The sequence below is a fragment of the Oncorhynchus kisutch genome, linkage group LG3, assembly GCF_002021735.2.
Source record: "Oncorhynchus kisutch isolate 150728-3 linkage group LG3, Okis_V2, whole genome shotgun sequence".
NCBI classification, from domain to species: Eukaryota; Metazoa; Chordata; class Actinopteri; order Salmoniformes; family Salmonidae; genus Oncorhynchus; species Oncorhynchus kisutch.
Genome location: NC_034176.2, coordinates 46,648,777 through 46,656,091, shown reverse-complemented (window position 1 = coordinate 46,656,091; position 7,315 = coordinate 46,648,777).

Below are 7,315 nucleotides of genomic sequence, written 5' to 3'. Positions count from 1 at the left end.
TGAGAACCAGTTGGTGAACCAAGCGAGGCAGTCATTTGAGAAAACAAAGCTGTTGAGTCTGCCGACAAGAATGTGGTGATTGACAGAGTCGAAAGCCTTGGCCAGGTCGATGAATACAGCAGCACAGTATTGTCTAGTATCGATGGCGGTTATGATGTCGTTTAGTACCTTGACCGTGGCTTAGGTGCACCCATGACCAGCTCGGAAACCGGATTGCATAGCGGAGAAGGTACGGTGGGATCGAAGACCTTAGAAAGGCAGGGTAGGATAGATATAGGTCTGTAGCAGTTTGGGTCTAGAGTGTCTCCCCCTTTGAAGAGGGGGATGACCGTGGCAGATTTTCAATCTTTGGGGATCTCAGACGATACGAAAGAGAGGTGCTGTTATCCTCCATGGACTCCATGGACTACAGTGTCCCAGAACTTTTTGGAGTTAGTGCTACAGGTTGCAAATTTCTGTTTGAAAAGCTAGCCTTAGCTTTCCTAACTGCCTGTGTATATTGGTTCTTAACTTCCCTGAAAGTTGCATATCGTGGGGGCTATTCGATGCTAATGCAGTACGCCACAGGATGTTTTCGTTCTGGTCAAGGGCAGTCAGGTCTGGAGTGAACCAAGGGCAATATCTGTCCCTGGTTCAACATTATTTGAATGGGGCATGTTTATTTAAGATGGTGAGGAAAGAACTTTTAAAGAATAACCAGCCATCCTCTTCTGACGGAATGAGGTCAATATCATTCCAGGATACCAAGGCCAGGTCGATTAGAAAGGCCTGCTTCCTGAAGTGTTTTAGGGAGCGTTTGACAGTGATGAGGGGTGGTCGCTTGACCGCAGACCCATTACAGACGCAGGCAATGAGGCAGTGATCGCTGAGATCCTGGTTGAAGACAGCAGAGGTGTATTTAGAGGGCAGGTTGGTTAGGATGATATCTATGAGGGTGCCCGTTTTTACAGATTTGGGGTTGTACCTGGTGGGTTCATTGATAATTTGTGTGAGATTGAGAGCATAAAACTTAGATTGTAGGATGGGACCGGGGTGTTAAGTATGTCCCAGTTTAGGTCACCTAACAGCTCTGAAGATAGATGGGGGCAATGAATTCGCATATGGTGTCCAGGGCTCAGCTGGGGGCAGAAGGTGGTCTATAGAAAGCAGCAACGGTAAGAGACTTGTTTCTGGAGAGGTGGATTTTTAAAAGTAGAAGCTCAAATTGTTTGGGCGCAGACCTGGATAGTTAGACAGAACTCTGCAGGTAATCCCTGCAGTAGATTGCAACTCCGCCCCCTTTGGCAGTTCTATCTTGTCGGAAAATTTCATAGTTAGGGACGGAAATTTCTGGGTTTTGGTGGTCTTCCTAAACCAGGATTCAGACACGGCTAGGACATCCGGGTTGGCAGAGTGTTCTAGGGCAGTGAATAGAACAAACTTAGGGAGGAGGCTTCTAATGTTAACATGCATGAAACCAAGGCTTTTAAAGTTACAGAAGTCAACAAATGAGAGCGCCTGAGGAATGGGAGTGGAGCTAGGCACTGCAGGGCCTGGATTAACCTCCACATCACCAGAGGAACAGAGGAGGAGTAGGATAAGGGTACGGCTAAAGGCTAAAAGAACTGGCTTGTACGTTCAGAACAGAGAGTAAAAGGAGCAGATTTCTGGGCACGGTAGAATAGATTCAAGGCATAATGTACAGACAAAGGTATGGTAGGATGTGAAACAGTGGGGGTAAACCTGTGTATAGTGACGATGAAAGAGATATTGTCTCTAAAAATATCATTTAAACCAGGTGATGTCACCGCTTGTGTGGGAGGTGGAAATAAAGTGTTAACTAAGACGTATTGAGCAAGGCTAGAGGCTCTACAGTGAAATAAGGCAATAATTACTAACCAAACAGCAATGGACAAGGCATATTGACGTTAGGGAGAGGCATGCGTAGCCAAGTGATCGCAGGAGTCCAGTGAGTGGCTTCAGGCAGCTAGCCGGCCAGGACAAGCAAGCTAGCAGAAGGGCCTTTGAGGGACATCGCAACAGAAGAAAGTCTGTTGTGGCGCCCTCTTGCTGTGACGTCGGGAGACGGATCAGGAGGGCTCTGTGTGGTAAATGGGCCTAGCAAGGATAGCTCCAGGCTGATTGGTTCTTGCTTCAGGACAGAGACGTTAGCCACGAGTGGCCACTCGGACAGCAGCTAGCTAGTTGCGATGATCCAGGTGAGGGAAAAAAATCATTTAAAAAAAGGTTCAGCGCTTGCGGTAGGAACCCGGAGATATGGCGAAAATAGGTCCGATTTGCTCTGATTTGAGTCGTGCTGTGCAGACTGGCGAGAGTTGTCCGGGCTAAAGGTAGCTGATGACTGCTAGCAGTGGCTAGCTGACTACTAGTTAGTAGCTAGTTAGCTGGCTAGCTTCTGTTGGGGGGTTCCGGTTCAGTGGACGGATCAGCAGGGTTCCGTGTGGTAAACCAGGCCAATTGGCAAAATAGGTATAGTGGCCAAAGAATTTGTCCGATGGGCCTCTTAAGCTAACAGTCCGATGTGCTCTAGACAGCTAGCGGGCCACGGCTAGCAGGCTAGCGGGTGGGCATTCATGGGACGTCGCGACGGAGGAGTCAGTTGAAAAAACCCCTTGGGCGGAATTACGTCGGTAGTCCAGTCGTGATGGGTCGGCAGGGGTCCAGGTAATGTAGCCCAAGGAGTGGCTCATGGGCCTCTTCGGCTAGCCGGGAGATGGCTAACTGATTACTAGCTAGTAGCCAGTTTGCTGGCTAGCTTTTGATGGGGTTTCTGGTTCTTAATTAAAGTATAGAAATAGCACATCCGTACCACAATGTGTGAGGCGGGTTGAACACATGAATATCTGTCCCACAGGATTCTTGCCACTTGCTTAGCTGATTGGTCTTTTGTGCAGGCAAACACTTGAGCCATTCATCTAAAGTGGTCTGTTACCAACAACACGTCGATGGACTTGTTGCTTGAATCTTCGGCTGACCAAAAGTCAATGCAAACCAGCTGTTACGGTATAGTAGAGGTGATACTTACCCTCAGGCTCAACAGTTTGCTGACGATGCAAGGCTGGCAACCACAGACATAGTCCCTAGCATCAAGGTGCAGCCAGAATAATCTGTCTTGCTAAATTTAGGCTTCTGAACTGATCCTGATGACTGGTGTGGTTGTGGACACCCTTCAGGACTCCGGAATGACATATTGGAACCGTTTGGTCTTTGCAATCTGATCTCGAGACTCTATATAGTGTGCCGTTACTGACAATAAGCTATTTCCCAGCTTTTCAAATATCTGACGACTGTGACTAATTCCTTTGCTCTTTCTCTTCTGGAGGGTCTGCGGCATTTCTCCACATAGAACCAAACATGAGAGAGTGTCCTGTCATTGAGCTGCTCATCACAAGGCTCCTTCTCTGAGTAGGCAGTTGAGGTGCTTTGACCAGGAGGTATTAGTTGAGGCAGGTGTTGCACCATTTCCACAGCCCGTGTTCTGGCTCCAGATTCCCACTCATTGTGACTGACCACCCAAAGGCATCTTGGACTGAGGCGATTGACACTGCATGAACGTCGCTGAGGATATTCTCGTAGGACTCATGGAGCAGTCTGTGGCCAACACCTTTATGAAAGGGCATTTGACTCAGGGCATCAGAAACTACATTCTGGGGACCTGGTATATACTTGATGCCTAACTCCTAACCACACAACACTGCTCGCAACAGTTCAGTTTAGGCTTGGTTATTATGCGAGTAAGCGGATTGACGTCAATCCAAACAGTAAAGACATGGCCTCCACACACTCCACAAACCAACCTTCACAACATCCCTAACTTTACCCATCAACCTCTTCGTGATATCCTTCGCCTGATCAGGCTCATCACATCTTTGTTTTTTCAGGTATGCTTTTGTGATTTCAACCGACTCTTGAACTGTGAATCTGTCAGAGCTGTGACCTCTGAATACTTTGGTTTCTCTCTCAGACTTGACATGGACAGTCACTTGTGGAACTTCCTGGCTCACTGAACCAGCGACTGCTGTGTCTCTTGGTGATGTACTGTGGCGCTCACAACTCTTATCAATGGCTCCAACTGACATCAGTCTGGCTACTATGGAGACACCTAACTGGCCTACCATGTCACGGTATGGTGTTTGTGTCACTACTGAATGTGGACGTGTGTGGACCTCCCCTCAAAAACGTACCCATATTAGAACAACCTGGGCTCTGACCTAGCCCTGCACTCTTAGCACTATCAGATAATGACTGAGAAGTCCCCACTCTGCAACTGTGAAACCAACTGGACATTGCATTGCTCTCAGCATGCTCACCAAACCAAATACCCCTCCCTCTGACAATAGGAGTAGTGGAGTAATCATCTGACTCACTATCAGGTGTGAATTTGTAAGCCATGACATCAATATGAGATTAAACAAATCAAATAAACATTTTTTATTTTATTTAAAAAATAACCTCAATACTGTTGAAATGTATACAGGATGTGGGTCCCTATACCGGAATGGTTGAGCTAACGTGCACTAATGTGATCAGCATGACAGTTGTAAGTAACAGCAAACTTTCTAGGACATAGACATGTCTTAGATGGGCAGAAAGCTTAAATTATTGTTAATCTAACTGCACTGTCCAATTTACAGTAGCTATTACCATGCTATTGTTTGAGGAGAGTGCACAACAACAACTTTTATCACGGCAAGTGGTTTGATACATTCACCTCTGAAGGTAAATAATGTACTTACATTCAGTAATCTTGCTCTGATTTTTCATCCCGAGGGTCCCAGAGATAAAATGTAGCATAGTTTTGTTTGATAAAATCTATTTTTATACTCAAATGTAGGAACTGGGTTCTACAGTTTGAACCCCTGCTGTCTCTGGCTCCGCACCCACCCCACCCAGCCATCTAGATGTGTGAAAGTTAGTGTATAAGCTAATGATCCATAAATGTATGACATTCCTGGTAGTGTGTAAACTTAAATTTTGTATTACCATATAATTTTTTTAATGTTCTCTATAGTTATGTACTTGGAATGTGCCAATTCGGCACATTTGGGCAGACTTGATACAAAATATTGTCCAGTATTGACATGCTTCAATGGATAAACTTTGCACACACACAGCTGCCATCATTAAAACCTGTTATGGCTGCAATCCCGATATCGGGATCGATATGACAACTACCAGTGAAAATAGAGGGCGCCAAATTCAAACCACAGAAATCTCATATTTACAATTCGTAAAACATGTGTCTTATATCATTTTAAAGCTATTCTCGTTGCTAATCCCACCAAAGTGTCCGATTTCAAATAGGCTTTTCAGCGAAAGCACTACAAACGATTATGTTAGGTCTCCACCAAACCACAATAAGCACAGCCATTTTCCAGCAAAATATAGAATTCACAAAAAGCATAAATAAAGATCAAATTAATCACTAAACTTGAAATATCTTCATCAGGTGACACTCATAGGACTTCATGTTACACAATAAATGCATGTTTTGTTTGATAAAGTTCATATACAAGTTAAACACATGGAATTATAGATATACCTCTCCTTAATGCAACCGCTGTGTCAGATTTATTTTTAAGTTCACGGAAAAATAAACCCATGCAATAATCTGAGACGGCACTCAGAACAGTAGCCAAATTAGCCTCCATGTTGGAGTCAACTGAAACCAGAAAATACATGATAATGTTTCCTTACCTTTGATGAACTTCATCAGAATGCAGTCCTAGAAATCCCAAATCCACAATAAATGCTTGATTTGTTCGAAAATGTCCGTTATTTATGTCCAATTCGCTACTTTGGTTAGTGCGTTTGGTAAACAATTCCAAAGTCACAAAGCGTGTCCACTATAACGTGACGAAATGTCCAAAAGTTCCGTAACAGTCAGTAGAAACATGTCAAACGATGTACTGAATCAATCTTTAGAATGTTGTTTACATATATCTTGAATAACGTTCCAACCGGAGAATTAGAATTACTTCAGATGAGCGGTGGAACGCAAGTCCTTCCCCCGTGAACGCGCCTGGTGAAAGCATGGTCCACTCATGGCTGTGGTGACTATTTCCTGTGTCAATCGACCCCCCTTCACATTAGTGCCATCAGACAAGGTTCTATTGACTGCTGACATCTAGTGGAAGGCATAGGAAGTGAAAACTCATCCATATCTGGCTGTAATTTCAATGAGACCTTGGTTGAAAATCTGCCACCTCCAGAAAAAAAACTGAAAGTGGAATTTCTCAGGTTTTTGCCTGCTAAATGAGTTCTGTTATACTCACATACATAATTCAAACAATTTTAGAAACTTCAGAGTGTTTTCTATCCAATACTAATAATAATATGCAAATATTAGCAACTATGACTGAGGAGCAGGCCGTTTGATATGGGCACCTTTCATCCAAGCTACTCAATACTGCCCCTGCAGCCATAAAAAGTTAATGGCGCCGAAGGAGATGGCCGCTGTTTAACGATCCCGTAACTAATTGTGCTATTGTGTGTGTTTTTTGGGGTTATTTGTAACTTAATTTGTACATAATGTTTCTGTCACAGTGTCTTATGTTCGAAAATAACTTATCAGGGCAGTGATTACTCACCCCGTTCTGAAGGAATTCCTCTTCTTCAATGAGTCGGACGGGAAGTATTTACTCCAGACACCCGACAAGGCCCTCATCCCTGTCAACGTACAATTCATCGATAATAAAATAGACAAACTACGAGCACGTATATCCTACCAACGGGACATTAAAAACTGTAATATCTTATGTTTCACCGAGTCATGGCTGAACAACAACATGATTAACATACAGTTGGCAGGTTTTATGCTTTTTCAGCAGGACAGAACAACGGCCTCTGGTAACACAAGGTGCGGCGGACTATGTATATTTGTAAACAATAGCTGGTGCACAAAATCTAAGGAAATCTCGAGTTTTTGTTCACCTGAGGTAGAGTATCTAAGTTGTAGAACACATTATTTAACAAGAGAGTTTACATCTATATTTTTCGTAGCTGTCTATATACCACCGCAGACCGATGCTGGCACTAAGACCGCACTCAATGAGCTGTATACAGGCATAAGCAAACAGGAAAATGCTCATCAAGATGCGGAGCTGCTAGTGGCGGGGACTTTAATGCCCTAATTTCTTTCAGCATGTTAAATGTGCAACAAGAGGGAAAAAAACTCTAGACCACCTTGACTCCACACACAGAGACAGATACAAAGCTCTCCCTCGCGCTCCATTTGTCAAATCTGACCATAATTCTATCCTCCTGATTCCTGCTTACAAGCAAAAACTAAAGCAGGAAGCACCAGTGACTCGGT